The sequence below is a fragment of the Pteropus medius genome, unplaced genomic scaffold, assembly GCF_902729225.1.
Source record: "Pteropus medius unplaced genomic scaffold, Ma_sr-lr_union100, whole genome shotgun sequence".
In the NCBI taxonomy this organism is placed as follows: domain Eukaryota; kingdom Metazoa; phylum Chordata; class Mammalia; order Chiroptera; family Pteropodidae; genus Pteropus; species Pteropus medius.
The window spans coordinates 4,221,058-4,240,169 of NW_024347788.1; the positions used below are offsets into that span (position 1 = coordinate 4,221,058).

At 32.3% G+C, this 19,112-nt stretch overlaps 1 pseudogene; it reads left to right on the plus strand.

Annotated features, from left to right (window-relative positions):
* LOC120614424 (nucleolar protein 12-like) overlaps positions 1-17,592 on the plus strand; it is a 101,895-nt pseudogene extending 84,303 nt beyond the window's left edge.
* Positions 17,593-19,112: the final 1,520 nt, after the last annotated feature.

The window sequence follows — 19,112 nt, forward strand, 5'->3', positions numbered from 1 at the left end:
ATTATTGTAAAGAATTTTGTGATCATTTTCTGAGGGCAAGTCCCAGAAAAGTATAAATACTAATCCAGAACTCCAGCACCACCCCAGATACTTGGTAGAAATTTATGGTAACAATAATTACTATAATTACAACAATTTACCAAGTAGTATAAAAGAAATACAGCTGGTTGAAAAACTACATTTTACAATGTTTTCATGAAATATATCATGAAATGCCACCGAAACTTCTACATTAAATGTTTAAGAAAATTTTAGGTTTTTTTTTTTTTTTTTTTCCTATAGCCTAATGAGTACATAGTATTATCTTATTTAATAAGTTGAAGGAGATAAAGAAGATTTTAAAATCATTAAATTGGCTACCATGATGTTAAAACTCTTTATTAATGTTTATAATATTTTTCTATAATTTATCTTCCCCTTTTTAGTACCTGTTGTTTATTTTTAGTATTTTTCTCATAGAGTTCCCGAATTCTTCACAAATTAAAGGCTTCAGCATCTTGTTCGTACTTCCCATTGTGATTGTTCCTGTTAATTATTAATATACGTATGGTTATTTAAATTTCTATTTTATCCATTCTAAAATTTCTCTTTGATTCATCCATTAATTTGCATGTTTTGGGCATTCTGTTCGATTCTCAGTATTATAAAATTCTCGTATGATTTTTCCAATATTTCCCCCTTTCCCACTCAATACTATTTGGTGTTTATTTTTAAATTTTGCATAAAGTAATGATCTGGTTTATTTTAGTTTCCTCTAAGAAAAATCAGCTTGCCCAAAAATTTATTTAAAAACTATGTTTCCTCGGTGATTTTTAAAATCCAACTCTCTTATACACTAATATTATACACCATACCATTGTAGCAATCATAAAAACAAAGACGCATTAAAATGGAGCTGGAGCTGCCATGCCAGAGGAAATGCTTTTTATGTCATCTTATATCTTTTTTAAAAAAATAAAAAAAAAAAACAAAATGACCTTTGGACTGTGCCTAAGCCATCTTCTTTCCCAAAGAACTGTTTAAAAAGATGACTACTGGAAGGAGGACTATTGAACTGAACAGAAGACACTGATAAGTGCTTAATCATATGTTACTCATTGTTCTTATCTCATAACCCCACTCGCTGACCACCGAGTCAGCTGAAGGTAAAGGTCCAGTTGCCCTCTCCAATCAGAAAATGAATGATGCAAGTTTATGACTTTGTTTGCTTAGCAACCCATCTCTTCCTTAGTTACCTCTTTACAACTTACATCTTTAAAAGCCCTATCTCTACACTTCAGAGCAATCTTCAGTTAATACCGAAGGAAGAGTATATTCCATGATTTGTAAATCATATTAAATATATATTTTCAATTTCTCAGAAGGATTTCTGAAACTTTGGTTTACATCACGATCAGGTTCTTGAGTATTTGTAGTAGGCAGAAATGTCTCTCTGAAAGATGTCCACATTCTAATTTTCAGCACAAGTGAGTATGTTAGGTTTCATGGTAAAGGAGAATTAAGGCTGTAGATGAAATTAAGTTTGCATACAGGGAGATTATATTACCCTGGTGCATCCATTGTGATCATAGTGATCTCAGTAGTTCAACGAAAAGAGGAAGAAGAGAATCAGAGGGAAATATGACTACAGAAGAATGGTAAATGAAATGCAATGCTGCTAGATTTGAAGATGGAGAAAAAAGGCAAGAGAAGGAATGTGGCTGTTATCTAGAAACTAAAAAGGACAAGAAATCAGATTCTCACCTAAAACCTCCAGAAATAAACAACAACAACAACAAAAATGACGAAAAAAACAATGCTGCCCTGCCTACATCTGATTTTAGCCTAAGAATGATCTGAGTCAAACTTCTATGCTATAAAAAGTACGTACAAATATATACATACACACACAAGATTATTTAATCTTTAAGCCATTAAATTTATGATAATTTGTTACAGTGATATAAAAACAGATACATCATTATATATATATATATATATATATATGTACATGTATATATATTTTTTAATGTCTGTTTTGTTAATGTCCAATCAGCATTCTTTATCATTCTCATGCTCATTCTCATTTGTTTTAGAATGTGCATTAGGCTCCCTTCTAGATTCTGAGGTAGAGTGGAAATGAGCAAACCAACATACAAATATGTGATATTTCAGATGAGAACAGCTCTGAAGAATAGAACAGAATGAAGGGAGAGTAAAATTACATTTTATTGAGATATATGAGCAAGAAGTGTGATGTTTGGGGGAGAAAGTCAGGATTTCACTTTGAGACTTACTAAAATGTTGATGTCCATTAGGAGAGAAGTCTGGTATGAAAATACACATTTTTTTTATTCATTAGTGTGTTTAAAGACAAAGGCCTAGAAGTATAGCTCTGTGTCAGCCACAGGAGTAAAGGAAACTTGGGGTGTTCTCAGATTTAGAATGTCAGAAGAAAAGGAAGAACTGACAAAGAGAAGGAAGAGAAAGGAGAGGTAGAAGGGAAAGCACGATTTTATTCATTTTTGTAAGAGTAGATAATATGAGTAAAAATGCTGTTTATTACTGCTGTGAAAAAGAACGTTTCTTAATTTGTTGGAGCTATCACATGGTTAGTTACAGTAATAAAATTCACAGGAATTGTTCATTTCTTTTTCTATATCCAGCCCTCAAAACTCTTAGCTCATTTTTTAGAAGTACTATTATAGTTTTCATGACCCACGGCATTAACGTAAATAAATATTTTAAATTTATTTTGTATATTAAGAGCATTAGTGGAATATAAAATACAGGCGTTAATGGAGATAAATTCTGAATTAATGATTTCCTTTATTTTAGTAATATGTTATGTATATTTAATTTCCATGTCCCTATATTTTTAGTTTGACTTGGTATTTTATTTTAATAGATGAACACTGATAATTTTTATAAGTGAATATAAATATCACTCATATTTCCAATTGCATGCATAATGTTATGCCTGAAGTTTTCATAAATACAGTATTTATTTTGTGTTTTTAGGACAATTCCACAATATTTTTTATGAAATTGTATATTTTTGCTGAAATTACATGTCAGGTAAGCATGATCTTTATTGTTTACATGTGCATAATTAAAACATAAAATTATTACCAGAAAATGAGATCTAGCCTATGATGCTCAAATTTAATTAATTTCAGTGCCAACAAATAGTTCTACATTAAACTTCTGAACTTGGGGTTTAAATATCCATTTATTATTAAGATAAATGCAGAATTGATGTTATAAAGAAACTTGCTACTATAAGAGTGTTAAACTGATAGACTTAACTTTTAAAGAAAATTTAAAAGAAAGAAGGGCAAAGATCATACTTAGTTCATCGTTTTTCATTGAGGATCTTATGCTAGTGAGGATGTAAAAGTGGCTGAACAGAAGAAAATAGGAAGTTACATTTGTCCAATAATTGAGCAATGCAGCCAGCATATTGATTGAAATAAGGAGAGAGAAAAAAATGAGGGAAAGATAGACACACCTTGAAGGCAGCTTTAATAATATCCAGAAGCAAATAGTAAGCTATATCTGGCATTCTGACAGAATGGATCAGCTTCTCTACAGTAATCTGTCCTCCCCCACCCACAATTTTTCCTTTAATTCTTAAGGTTAAATGCTGGTTTGCCATGTAGTTCCTATGCTTAGTGCATCATCATGCATGAACTGTTAAAAATACAAAAACAAGCAAAAAAATGGTGTGTGTGTGTGTGTGTGTGTGTGTGTGTGTGTGTGAGTGTGTGTGTTAAACAACATTTATGGAGAGCTTTGTTTAGAATTTATTCTGCTAGAGGACTGTTATTCAACATTTAATAAAATTTTATTCAGTGCCATCTATATGCCAGAAACTAGTTTTGGAAGAAGAGAAAAGATTAAAAAACAAAACAAAACAAAACAAAACAAAAAAACACTTTGCTTTCTGATTGAGAAAATAATAGTTCTATGTGGGCATAACATATTTAGAAATTTACAAAATAATTTCAGCTATATTGTCCATTTAATTCTCAGTATACCCTTGTGAGGTAGGTATTATTTTACTCTTTTCTCAGTCAAGAAAATAAAGCTCATTGAGGTACAAAAATGTCAGTAACTAATGGAGATAGCCCTTGAATTCAGAGTTCTCAAATTTAATGCTATTCTTACCCATATTTATTTTTTGGGAAATATGGGAATTTTAAAGTATACAATATACTCATTCAGATATTCCTTACAGATTTTATGAAGGGCTCATAATAATGAAGCCAACAGGATTATGAAGTATCCAGCTCAGTTGACCTGTAACCCTAACAGAAATTTTCTTGCATTGCGGTAGGATGGGTGTCAAGCACATAATCAAATATGAAGAGTCATTAAGAAAAAGAAAAAACAAGTTTAAAATGATGACTGTGATAATAAGTCATCAAAAAGCCATTCATTTAGATTTCACTAACTCAGAAGTTACAGAGCATCTAACTGAAGTTTTTAGGTAGCTAAGAAGTTTTTAGGTAGCTAAAAAGTTTTTATGTGGCTTAAATAAATAATGTAAATGAATTTGCCAGATAAGCATTAATTGAATATTTAAGACAACCATATTTTGAACCACCTCTAACATTTAGATTGTATCTGTATTTATAAAATCGTTATGTTCTCATTACCGATTTGTTCGTAGTAGCTTCTAAACCGTAATCTAATAAGAAGCTGTTCATTACCATCCTTTGAAAAAGTAACAAAAGAGCATTTCTATAATACAGATTTTTTTCATTCAATCAACTCATATTCCCTAGAAAAAATACATTTTTTTAATAAATGAACAATGTGATATTTTCATATTCTCCAAAGAAGTCAAAATATTGATCCATTTTTAATTAATTACATAGTTCTATAGGATGAGAAAAAAATACCCACATTTCTCTAATAGATGTAAACAAAAATAATGCTTTTTTTCTATTAAGTCAGTAGAAATCCAACAGTGAAAAAAATGAGAACGCACATTTCCCCTTTTTTCTACCCGGTGTGCTAACATTTAAACCGAGTTTATTTAAACAGTTCAAATCTCAGGTGCTATTACATAAATATTACATGGGACTCATTTTAACATGTGTACTACAATCTAAATTGACAGTAATTATTTTCCAGTTCAAATTTTCCAGACATGTTATTATGCTTGTATTAATAAAATAACTTAAAAATTAAAATATAAAGTAAAATAGTGCTACTAAAAGGACTTTTAGACAGCAAAATTATTTTAAAAATTAATTTATTTTCATAAGAATTGGCTCTTTCATGGCAATTACTGATCAAAACTAAATGTTTGTGTGGTACACCCCACTAACATCACCGCCTTCCTTCCCCACTCTAACCCCCTGCATGCGTCATCCCCCTTACCCTCTTCATCCTTGCCCATGGCACTTATTTTCTAATATAATAAGTAACTTATTTCTATATTGTTCATTTTTATTATTTATCTCCTCTTTCCCAGTAGAATATAAGCTCCTCGGTCAGAGATCTTTGTTTGTTCCTGGGAGCCAAGGCAGTGCCGTTGCTCAGAAGGCCCTTAGCTCATAGTTTTTAATGAAGGGGACCAACAAATCTATCAGTATCTTAAGGAAAAAGAGCTGCTCTGCTTCCTGTCTTATAAGTAAGACAGGAATACTGTTTTACTTCTTAGGAAGATTCATGCTGGGAATGGTTCTGAAGGGGAAGTTTGAGGCTTCTGAGCTGGGAGAAATACAGATATGTGCGTAGTCAGTGCATAAGCACATGTGCCCTTGAAATCACAGGCACTGAGCAAACAGATACTAAAAAGCACAATTCCTGCCTTGAGGAATTAAAAATGTAGTGGGCTACTTATTTATGAACATGACATTTGATATCAAATCTGACGATGAAATTTGACTCTCTTTTACTAGTTATGTACTTGGGCTAGTTAATAAAACTAGAGTCTCTCCATTTGCTATATGGAGTTAATAATAAATTCTATTTCACTGATTGCCAGTTTAAAATTGAATGAGATAAACTGTATAACATGCTAGGCATAGGATGGGTGTGCAGTAAATATCAGTCTGTAGTAATGGTAGATCTCACTGTAATAGAATTTGGTTGTGAGAGATTCGGTGGTGATAAAAAGTCAGTTTGTTTTCAATTTTGTCTTCACACATATTTCTAGAATTACATGGTCCACCTCTCAGTAGCCTGCATTGGATAAATGTTTGTGGTCTTCTATAAAGTGCCTAATATCCTCTCTTCCATTTGAAGCATTTATGTTTTCCTTGAGGACCATTGTTCCATAAGATAATGAACTGCACAAAGCTCGTATCCGCCTGGCATTTATTTCTTCTTTGGAGAATTGTTCCTCTCTCACTTGTGTACCCGATGGAGCTGTCAGCCATGGTGCTCTGTCTCTAATTGTATTCAGAGTGAGTATTTAACTCAAACTGTCTAATGATTTCACATTTCCACAGAAAATTGCGTAGATAGAGACATGTAACCTGGGCCAGGCTAATCGAAACTCCTTTCCAAGTCCTCTTTGCAAGAACCAGTTAAAAAAAACATATCTATTATTTTGAGGACCCATTATTAGAAATGTGAAATGATTTTACTTCAAGTTGCTTCTAGTGACTATCTCCCTTAGCCACAAGATAGAAGACATTTACAGCACAAAAGAATGAAACCTAAGTATAAAGAAAAGCAGAACCAAGAGATGGCAAGGAAGTCCTGATCATACTGTTTGTTCTCTTTAATTAAAGAATGCCTGAAGCCATAGTCACCTTGATGTCAGTTGATAACTGTCTCCTTGCCCATTCCACCTCTCTTCTGTTTTAATATCCACACAGGACACAGGTCCTCTCAAAATACTCTCAGCTCGGGATGTTTTCTGAGAGAGTCACATTATGGTGATGACCACTCAACAGTCTGTCCTGATAGTGCTCAAATGGGCCAGGCGTGGACCTCAATAAATTTAGGTTATGCTTGCCTCAATCACATTTTTATGAGTTATTCTAATATTCTAATTACAAAAATGTGGGAGCTATTTATAGATTATCATGTATAATATGGAAAAGTTCTTTTCCAAAATTACCATATTTTGCGAATGAATTTTAAAAGACTTTTATACTGTCCTCCCTTTCTTACTCCTTTAGATATTTTTTAAAATTTAATATGCTTATTTGGCTATATACTTTAATGCTTAAGCTCTAATTGAGAAAATATTAACAAAAAGCCTATTTCCATTTTACAAATTATACATATGTATGCACATATAAAGTAAGTTATATATTTCTCAGTTTTTCAGGAAAAGTCCTGAGGTTTTTCTTAAATATTCAAGGTTACTCTGAGAAGTAATTATGTAATTATGCCACAATTCCTTCAGTTACAGCCTTGAGAGCCACTGTGTGGCACAGAACCGTTTAACCTTGTGCTAAATTATCTCAGATAGATTGTTGCTTTTTGTGCTTCTTTGTGCCCTCCTTTTTGTTGTCAGCGATCATTTCCTAACAGAATAGTCTATTTTATCTCAGAATTTCTTCCTTTTCCTTGCTATTTTCCTGAGTAATCATGCACATGTGATTGGAAACTGAATTGCTTAGCTAATTAGAATTATCTTTAAATTAAAAGTAAATACATTTTACTTCAAGTAAAAGATTGAGGGATAATATAGCATGATAAAATTGTTTATGTTTTAGTAAATAGGTATTGAGAAAATTATTTTGGTCAGAATTTCTATTAACGGAGTTCATATGGTTGAATTTTCATATTTCATTTGTCATGTGCATTCAAATATATCTATAGGTTTAACTCTGCTTACCATTCCAGGTATATGGGATTATTGGTTGATCTCTAGTTTAATATGCTAAAAAAAAGTAAGTAGTTTTTACATGGATGTTAATATTTCCTCCTTCTTTTATTATTGAGATGATCAAAGATCTATTATGAGTGTTCCAGATATTCTGATTTACTTTTGGATGTACGGCAAAATCTTCAGGAGTATTAGAACTGGCCTTCGGTCAGCAAGCACAGGTAGACAAAATTAACAAGCTCAAGATCACAGAGCACCTTTATTCACTGAAAATTCTCCTTTCAAAGGTATTTCTCCTTCCTTACTTTCACCCTCCCTTCTAAATGTAGGAGAATCACTAAGTGATGATCTGTCGATCATAATTCTTAAAGGTAAGTTATATACTTCAGGAGAAGCAGGGGAAATAAAGACAGATTGCAATAGAGTCATAGCTCTCATTGCATTTGGGTATTACTATTAGAAGACAGTCTGAATTCTAAGATTCATGTGAAATATTAAAAATAAAAAACAAGCACCAGTAAAAATCAAAAGTTAATGCTGCTACAGGCATATTGCCAGTTTGAGCCATGTACTGCTGAGCCACTGGTCTCTGAGGTTTTTGAATGACTGTAGTGTGTGTAGCATTGCTTGAAGGAAAGTACATGTAGGATAGATCTTTACTCTCCAGTGAATTAGAACTGGATATACTGAAATTCAACACAGTATTCCCATCACTCACTGATATATAGGGAATGATCTAGCTGCAATGGCTCTCAGAAGCATAATGTGACCACTATAGTTCTTCACATCCTAAGAAAGAATTTCATAAGAAGTGCAGAAAATGAGGTTCTGCAGACAAATAGAGACTATATTTTTCAATATGTATCTTTAATAATATTTCTTAAACTTATTTTAGAGATGTACTTATATTTTTAATGTCTATATTACTAAAGAATATATAGCTCACATTGAAATGCAGTTTGGAACACAAAATGGAAAATCAGAGAACAAAGGTTTAATGCAGGAAGTAACATTTGAACAATTGTGTACAAAGATTTATTTACAGTGTTGACTTGCTAAAAATTATCTTTGAATTGTCTAATTTTAGCTTTCTATATTTTTAGTATTTCCTTCAAAGCCTGAAAATATATATTTTAAAATATTCAAAATGCTGAGTGATAAATACTTTAAAGCAAAACAGATTTTGCTTAATGGTCATAAGAATTCATATAATTTTATGTCTTTAGAAAACAGATTTGATCCTTTAATTTTTACATTAACAATAATAGTTTGTAGAAATGTCTTTTTAAAGAATTATATAAAAAAGACCATCTTTTCAAAATAATTAAACTCAAAAAAGTCCTTGCTTACTGACAGCTTTCAAGCTCAAAGTTTTGCCAGTTGATGAAAGTATTCTACATGGACAAATTCTTCTCCTTTTCTACAATTTTTTAAAACTTCTTGGGATGGCAAAAACCACCTACTACCAAAAGTTCTTTCTCCTTTCAGTGCACTGAATTTCCCTCATTAAAAAAATAAAAATAATGACTAGAAAGCCACCATTACCACTTCATTTCTCCCTAGGTGACATTTCAAAGTTTTAACATTACCTTTTCCTTGATAGCATCATTAACTATTATCAGTCTTGAAATAGCATTAGTATTTCCTATAATTAATATAATCTATACTAGAACATATTTTATTTATATCAGTCATCATTGAAGATGAGATGTGACAGTAATGTACCAACTCTCCTGTATGTTTAGTCTACTACTTTTTCATTGTCCATGTATTAGAGTAAGTACTTTACATTCTCAAGATATAAAAATAGGATATCTTTACAAACAGACACATTTGAGTGTATTGCTATACAACATTTTCTAAAACATTTTTATGACCTAGTTTTTCTTATTTCTCTATACAGCACAAAATAGGCATAATCATACCACATCACACTTCTACAGTTTCAGATCCATTCTTTAATTTTTCTATCACACATTCTTCATGTTCATGACCAACATTATTAATGAAGCTTTCTTTAGAAGAATATATTTAAAGAAACTCAGTTTTGCTACCAGCAAAATCAAGGTGAATGCAGAAATGAATATAAATCAATAACACTGCATTGCATTATATAAGCTATATAATTATCTACATATACCTAACTAATAAGCCTGTACAAGATTCACATTCATCTCTCAATAAATTCTCAAATAACAATAGGCCATGGTCATTTTGGGGCACGAATACTGAGTGTTCAATCTCGAACTGCCAAGATAATCACTATATGTTTAAAAAAATATATCATATCACTATAGCTGTAAAAGGAAAATTAAATTAACATTATCTTACAAAGGTTTGAATTAGATCTACTTATTTCTCCTTGACTATTTTCAAATTATCTTGTTTACCAGATGCATAACAGCCCTTGGACTGAACCAAAATTTAAAAAAGCCCAAGAATGACTGTTGATTTCAGCCTACTGTGAACTGTGGACTAGTGAGTTTGGGACTTGTGTTTTATCCTAGCTCTCCTCTGCTCTGAGGATTATATTTTTGTCACCTTCTCAGAAGATTAAAAGAGCTCCTGTGAGATTTGGCTACATTATAATGGTTGAGCTACATGAGCTAGAAAATTTGTAGAACAGCATCAATTGTAAACTTAGAAGAGCATTTGTTAGTTTTGAGGTCTTATTTTTCATATCTCAGGATAAGGAAAATAATGGTTTATTTTATTTCTTTTTTGTTAATACAGAGTTTAGTTAAAGAAACACTTATGGCAAATATTGTATAAAATATTTTATATCTTAGCAACATTCCACAATTTAAAATTCTTAAACATTAATAATTGATCCTGAGTCGCAGTAATATATTTTTAAAATAATAAATGCATGAAAGATATATTAGGCCAATCTTTAGGCCCTGACTTGAAATAATTAAAAACTGGTGCTTTTTTCTTTTTGCCAATGTTTTTATTAAATTGCAAATATTAAGTTTTATCACTATCAAATGATCCTCACTGCCTAAACATGCCCCCAAAAAATATTCTCTAGGATTTGAATATGAGGAATTTTCCCAACTGGGATAAATCCAGAGGATGTGTTAATAATTTTGATGAAGTAAATTCTAGTCCTCATATTGTAGAGACTTCTCCTCCCAAACAATTCCATTAGGAAATAAAGCTGTTTAAGCAATAGAAGACTTTCTAGATAGAATTAAACAACAAACTCAATTAGTTTTAATCAGTAATGCAAGTGAAACAGATTTTAACTTAATTAAAGCTAGCAGAAGTAAAATGCCTAGTCAGATAATGGGATATAATGGAATCTGAATTCCCTTTCCTGACAATAATATCACTATGACTATCTATTTGGAAGGAGATGGTACAAGCTTTGATAGTTACTTGGATGGTTCTAATAATTAAAAGCAGATAGGTATCTTGAACATGTTAAAGAAGAGATAGCTAACTCCTAGTCAGTACTTTAAAGTGACCAAATTAATCTGATTGCTCCTGTCACATTTTCACTAATGAAATAGCTTTTGCAACTAAAATATATTAAAGTTAATATGATATTGAACACATCCTTACTTGCAGATGTGGCTAAGTGAAACTACAGCAGTGTTGGATGTGTTGTCGTTTTCCTTAGAAAATGTTACAAAGCTTTAACTGTCGTATATTTAGTTAAGAAAGTAAAAAAGGTAAAAATAGAGATAATATTTATTAACAAGATGAGTAATACTAACTACGCTTTATATTTATTTCATACATCATGGCTTCTAAACTTCAAGCAGGTAGAATTAATGTGCTTTTCTTCATTTTAAATATAAGAAGATGAGAGTCTCAGAGAATTTTATTCACATTTTCTTTGAAAATACAAGTATGAAAAATGAAATTCAAGCCACACTTTTCTTACTTGTATTTTGTTCATTGGTTTATCTCCTCTGTGCTATCGCTTCTCTAACAACAGCAACAAAAAAGGAGGACGGGTAAGATTTTCAAGAAGAAAGATGTTAGTCAGTGATTTTATTATTTTGGTGTGTGGGTGAGTGGAGTATGTAAAGCTCACCTTACTTAATCTACAGGTAAATCAAACTAGATATTTAAAGATTTTTTGACAAGCTAACAGTGTATGTGTATGTATGTGTGTGTGTGTGTGTGTGTGTGTGTGTATATAACTTTATTATTAAACTTAAAAATATGAAAAACTATGTTTTGTGGGTATATATGACCCAATAATGCAAGGAACTATTTTCTTCAGACCAGAGAATTTATAGTACACAGAAAAGAATGTAATTAATCTTTAGAGTTCACTGTAATATAATAAAACAGAAATAAAATCTTGGATCTATGAGAGGTGAAGAAAACAGAGCAAATTGTTTTCTTTAGAGTCACAGCTTCCTGGAGCAGAGACTCACAAGCTGGAATCACCAAGACAACCAGAGCTGGAGAAGGAAAGCCTGAACTGTAGTCGAAGAATGACTAGAGATTAATGTCAAGACTCAATTCTTTCCAAATTGACCTACAGAGTCAATGCAATCTCCATCAAAATCTCAGCAAGTTATTTTGTGAATATTGACAAACCGATTCTAAAGTTTATAGGGAGAAGGAAAGACCCAGAAGAGCCAAAACAATAAGCCAACACGATATTGAAGGAGAACAAAGCTGGAGGACTGATGCTGCTCAACTATAAGATATCATAAAGCTACACTGATCAAAACAGTGTGCTCTCCACCAAAGAACAGGAAAAAGACAAATGGAATATAATAGAGAGCCCAGAAATAGACCCCCATTAATAGAGTCAACTGATCTTTGACAAAGGAGCAATGACAATAAAATAGAGCAAAGGTAGTCATTTTAATAAGTGGTGCTAGAATAACTGGACATCCATATGCAAAAAACAAAAAAAAATTATGAATTTAAACACAGACTTTCTACCCTTCACAAAAATTGATTCAAATTGGGTCACAGACCTAAGTGTAAAAGATACAATTATAACAATTCTAGATGATAATATAGGTGAAAGCCTAGATGATCTTGGGTATGACAATGATTTTTTAGATACAACACCAAAAGTACAATTCTGGAAAGTAATAATTGATAAGCTAGAGTTTATTAAAGTTAAAAACTTCTGCTTTGGGAAAGCTAATGTTAGGAGAAGAAAACAAACTATAGACTCTGAGGAAATGTTTGTAAAAGACACATCTGGTAAAGGATCATTATTTAAAATATAGAAATAACTCTTAAGCTCAATAATGAATGAAATAAATCAATTAAAAAGTGAACCAAAGACCTTAAAAGACTTCTCACCAAAGAAAATATGCAGATGGCAAATAAGTATATATAACAAGATGTTCCATATCATATATCATCAGGAAAATACAAATTAAAATAACAGTACGAACCCATTTGAATGGCTAAAATTCAAAACACTGACAACCGTAAATTCTAATGAAGATGTGGAGCAACAGTAACTCTGATTAATTGCTGGCGGGAATGCAAAATGGTACAGCCACTTAGGAAGGAAGTGTGGCTGTTTCTTACTAAACTAACATACTCTTATTATATCATCCAGCAGTCACACTCCTTTGCAACGCAAGGGGATTAAATACTTTTATCTGTACAAAATCCTGCACACAAATGTTAATGAAAGCTTTGTTAATAATTGCCAAAACTTAGAAGAAACTAAGATGTCTTTCAGTAGGTGAATGGATAAACAAACCACGGTCCATCCAGACGATGAAATATTATTCAGTGCTAAAAATAAATAAACTATTAAGCTGAGAAAATACATGGAGGGACCTTAAATATATATTACTAAATGAAAGAAGTCAATCTGAAAAGGTTACAATCTATATGATTCCAACTTTCTGAAAAGCAAAACTATGGAGACAGTAAAAAGATCAGTGATCACCAGGGGTTATCACTGGTGGGGGAGAAGGGAAGGGATGAAAAGGCAAAGCGCAGAGGATTTAAGGGCACTGAAATTATTCTGTATCTATAATGATGGATCCATGTCATTATATATTTGTCCCAACCCAGAGTATGTACAATACCAAGAGTGGTCCATAATGATGTAAACTATGGACTTTGGGTGATTATGATGTGTCAGCGTAGGCTCATCAATTGTAATAAATGTACCATCTGGTGGGGGATATTGATAACAGGGGAGATTATACGTTTGGGGGGGCAGTGAGTTGTATTATGGGAAGTCCTTATACATTCTCCTCAATTTTGCTATAAATCTTAAATTGTTCTAAAAAGTAGTCTGATAAAAATAAAAATTAAAAAAAAAATGATGGAGCATGGTGAATAATGAGGTGCTTTTGAACAAACTAGAATTAAACAATGAAAGAAGTCATGCGGAAATCATATGAGAGAATTCCAGTCACAGAGACCAGCGATTGAAATAGCCTAATAATAGCCTAATCCTAAACAGCTAACTGGTAACAAAGGCATAAATAATGGTTAATAAAATTGGCAATTCTAAAAAAATATGTTGATGTTAGATTTAGATGAAGTGTTTATTTAGACTTAGTTTATCAAGGTATGTAAATAACAGTTATTAATGTTGGTATAACCATAAACATTCACTGTGATAATATAATAATGACAGACAATATTCATTGAGTTCGTGTGTTGATACTTAGAACTAAGGTGAACAGCAAGTCATATGCATTTTTATGTTACTGGTTAGGAATTGCGATGGCCCAGGGATAGGGTATAAATAATTCTTTCTCTTAAAAAAAAATCTGTTTAAAATAATATTTTAATGCTACACATTTTCATTCCATTGTCCAGCCATCTTATTGGCTACAATTCTGCCTATCTGGGAGATGGGACCTATATTTTTTAAAAAAGGTGTACTTTGTTTTATATTTTTTCCTATCCAATCAAATCAGTTCATAGTGTATTAATCAAGAGATGTTTACACACACACACACACACACACACACACACACACACAATGCAAAATTCTCCACAAATGGAGACTAAACACAAAAAACAAAACAAAACAAAACAAAAGAAAAAAACAAACTTGTCTGTTTGAAGAGACCAGGGATCCAGAATTGATAGTTCTTATGTCTCTCAAAGAACACCGTGATATCACATCCAACTCTAGCTCTGTAACATCTAGCTTTACCAGCATTTTACATTTATGTTATACTAGAAGAAGCAACTTTAACAGTAACACTGTTTTAAGGACCGTAACTAACATTCTTAAGCGCTATGGTTATTATTTATGTAAATACAGAAAATGAGAATCTTTAATGAGGAAAAAGACATCCCAAGGGCAAAGTAGTGAGAGATGCACAGAAAATAATTTGTTCTGTATGGAGAAATAGGAACTCAGATTGCAATACCACCAAAACAACTTGCCACGATTTCTTTGTGAGATGAATGTAAAAGTTGAGGTCTAAATTTAGACATTTTATTTTCTTGAATTTACTTTATTATATAATTTTTTAGTTAAACATATAGAATACGTTTGTAATCTATAATTCATAATGATCGTTACCAGGGGAAGCGGATAAGAGAAATGAGGAGATATTGGTCAAGGGTACAGACTTTAAGTTATAAAGAATATAAGTTCTAGAGGCCTCATATACCACCCGAATAGTTAATAATATTGTCTTGTACACTTGAAATTTGTTAAGAGAGTAGATCTCAAGTATTCTCACAATACACATACACACACACAAATGGTAACTAGGTGAGGTGATAGATATTTTAATTAGCTTAACTGTAATCATTTCACCATGGATACATATATTAAAATCTCGTAGTTTAAGTCTTGCATATATAAAATTTTTGTCAATTAAGAAAGCTGGAAAAAATACAATTGCTTTGAAGTGAAAGGGTTATAAAAGTTTTAAATATGTGGACATGTTAAAATTGTCTACAAATAAAGACTGCAATTGTTTGAAAGTTTCAAAGACAATTGCCTCAGATATCTGTTGCTGCATAATGAATATCCTACAACTTGGTGGCTTAACACAACCACCATTTTGTTGTTTGTTCCCCTAAGATCTTTCAAGGTCTTGGGGGTTAATTGTGCTCAGCTAGTCAGTTTTCACTTGATATCTCTCATTAGTGACAGTCAGATAATGACTATTGAAGAAGCCATTGCTTTTTGGTAGCTTTTGATTTCACTTACTCTAAATTTTAATAAGATTGAGAAGATGAAATACATATAAAACAAAAATAAGTAGCTGTTTGACAAAATGGGCCATTAGAAAGCCGGGGGGATTTCATAACGACACAGAATTTGAAATAAAGAAGAGTCTGTAATTTATACGAGTGGCAGAACATAGACTTAAGTTTTTAAGAGCTATCTTTTGAAAAATATTCAAATCAGAATGAGAATATTGGACGAATCTTGGGAGAAGTGTATATTAGAAAATAAGTACAGAGAACTGGGCAAAGAACAGGAAGATGAAGCAATATTTTACCAAATAAATCAACAATCCTCCCATCCCCTAGCTTTGCTGCTTGCTGACACTCACGACATTGAAGGGTTACAAAATGAAGTCTCCCCATATATTTTTTAAAGACATTCATAGTTGTCTTTTTTGATCCTGTTTTCTTGGGTCTGGCTGGGTATATCTATTTCATGGTATGGATTTTCCTTAAATATTTTGTTAATATGGTCCCTATGTACATCCAAATATTTCATATTAATTTCTTAATTGACTGTGGGTGTTTATACTAGTCCTAGCACTCATTTGGGTATAAAAATGAGTAAACAGGCAGGTATGTTATTCCAGCAGTTCAGATGCCCTTCAGAGTAAGGAGTTTAAATCTACCGATTAGAAAGATAGTCACTTATCCAAATTTTAGAGATATAAGAAACAATCCTTTTAATGTTTTCATCTTAAACATCGGTTAAAGACATGTTTATTCTTCTTTATTTATTATTTATAAAAATCATTTTCCCCTTCTAAAATTGAATTTATTTTTAAAATTGCAGAGAATTCCTTCATATTCTTTCTTACTATTATCGCTATCAGTAATTCTTATTTTTAGGCATGTTCAGGAAGTACACCAAGTTTTCCAAACTCAGGGAAAATGCTAGCTATGATTCATTTAGCTCTATTAACAATATAATTAAGTTTGGGATGCCAAGCAAAAAAAATAAATAATGCCATGTCTAGTATAAACACATAGTAAATTGAATCAACTTAGCCACTCATTATATACCATTCACTCCTTCATGGACCTTGTTTTTCTGCCTCTTTAACCGTCTTTCCTCCCAACATACTTGAATAAATAGATGATGGCAAAATTCATATTACCTTTGCTCATAAAAATGAAATGGAATGTGACCGAGTATATTGAAACAATATGGCATAATCATCGTTAAAAAATTGCTGAGAATTCCCGGTTTACTCAGCACACCTGAAGATGCTGGCAGAGAGAGAGGAGGTGCTGGAGGCGCAGACGAGCTGGACTGGCTGGTGACAGGACAGACTGAGTGGGTGCAATACGACCACTCCAGCCTCACAGTCACAACGTCACCAGCAGCAGCCTGGAGCTCTCGGGGGCCTGGCTACTGGGACTGCCACTACCTGAAAAAGTGGTTGGGCACATGTCCAGGAGGTGTCACCTGGAGAGGCCGAGAAAAGTCTTGCCTAGGAAGTCCAGAGATTCCTGCTATCCTAACGGATATTTTTCTTTACTGCATAAGCATCGCCACCCACGCAATCGCAAAAAAGTCAAGAAGAAACATCCCGAAAGGTCTCGGGACTTCACCAAGAAGCCCTTAAGTGTCATTCGTAACCAACAAGATCCAGTGCTGCCGGATGACAGGCAAAGCCCGGCACAGAAGATGGTAAGCTCAGAAAACCAGGCCATGTAGCAGGCTACAAAGACCTGTCCTGTCTCAGCTTGGCTGTTCGCAAAACCCAGCCTGCACCAAGGTGATGACTCCACAGCAGGTGGCTTGGGATGCCAGCAACTCTCCAGCCCCAGCTTGGACCCCAGAAGAAGCAGGCAGCTGAGAGCTGGCCACCCCAGGAGGAGCCTTCAAAGCCAAGTTTAGGAAGTCTTCCCCAATGTGTACACCACTGGGCCTTCATTAGATTTGTCAAACTAAAAAAATACAAACAAACAAAAACATGAGCTTTTCTCCTTCTGAGTAAAGCTCAATTTTTTTATGTCTTTTCATAAATAAGCATCTAATTTATTTATGGAAAACACACGCACACAAATGCAATGCCTTTCTTTTTTTAAAACTTTTGTTAGTGTCAGAATCTTTAAAACATGCTCATAATCATAGATCTTTTACAGCTAAAATTCTAAAGATTTAATGGATTTAAGATTAAAACGAAAATTAAATAATTTAATTAAGATTATAACCTCTTCAAATCAATGTTTCAAACTTAGCCCCAGGAAATATTTTGTGGGTATATTCTGTGAAAATTTTAGTTATTCAGAAATTTCTCCCCTGCCCTCAACTATATCAAAACTTTTTCATAAATTTGTTGCAAGAATTAGGATTTATAACTTGCAGCTAAAATACTCATTATAGAAAAAGAAAAAAAAAACCTCTAAGTTAAGAGACTATCAGTGCAGTAGCAGTAGGTCTGAAAACTGAGTCAGGTTTTTCTACCGTTCTAAAATCCCCTCTATATTCTTAGTTTGATAATTTCTGGAGTTTATCAAATTTCAGGATACTCGGTGACTTCAGTTTATGCAGAGTAGTTGAATAAATAAAATATATGCCAGCAGGGTATATAGTAATAAGTTTAGGATTACTTTGCCACCATTTGATACAGAAAAATGTATCTTTCTAACACTAATTTAAGACAAATATTCAGCTAGAGTTAGTGATTTTATTAATAACACTCTACGTAAAAGAAGAGGTAAAGAAATGAATAAAATAACATTTTGGCAAGTGAAATTTAGAAACATATAAATGGGTTACAGAGAGAAAATTGAAAGGGATTTTATATGACAGAATAAAACGGAGATTGATGGCTATAGGAGATAACATTAAACTTTTAGAGTTTGAGCATCTATAAATTTTTTTCACAATAACATTGAGGTAATTTATTTTTTCACAAAAAGGAAGGTAAATTTTTACAAATTATAGTACAAATGTAAATTTGACAATAAGGTAGTTTCATAAATCTTTTTTATTTTTTTTTAGTCTTGTGATTTAAGAAACTGCAATTGTCTTCTTTTATCATAAAAGATTTTAATTGCTACACTACATAAAATGTCTGAGTAAATAAAATTATCTTAGTAAAGAAATGTTTTCTGAGAAGACTGTCAATGGAGATGCACAGCCTTTGTCACCAGTTCATATTTACTAGTAAACTCTGAAACAAAGCAATATATACAATGGCTAATA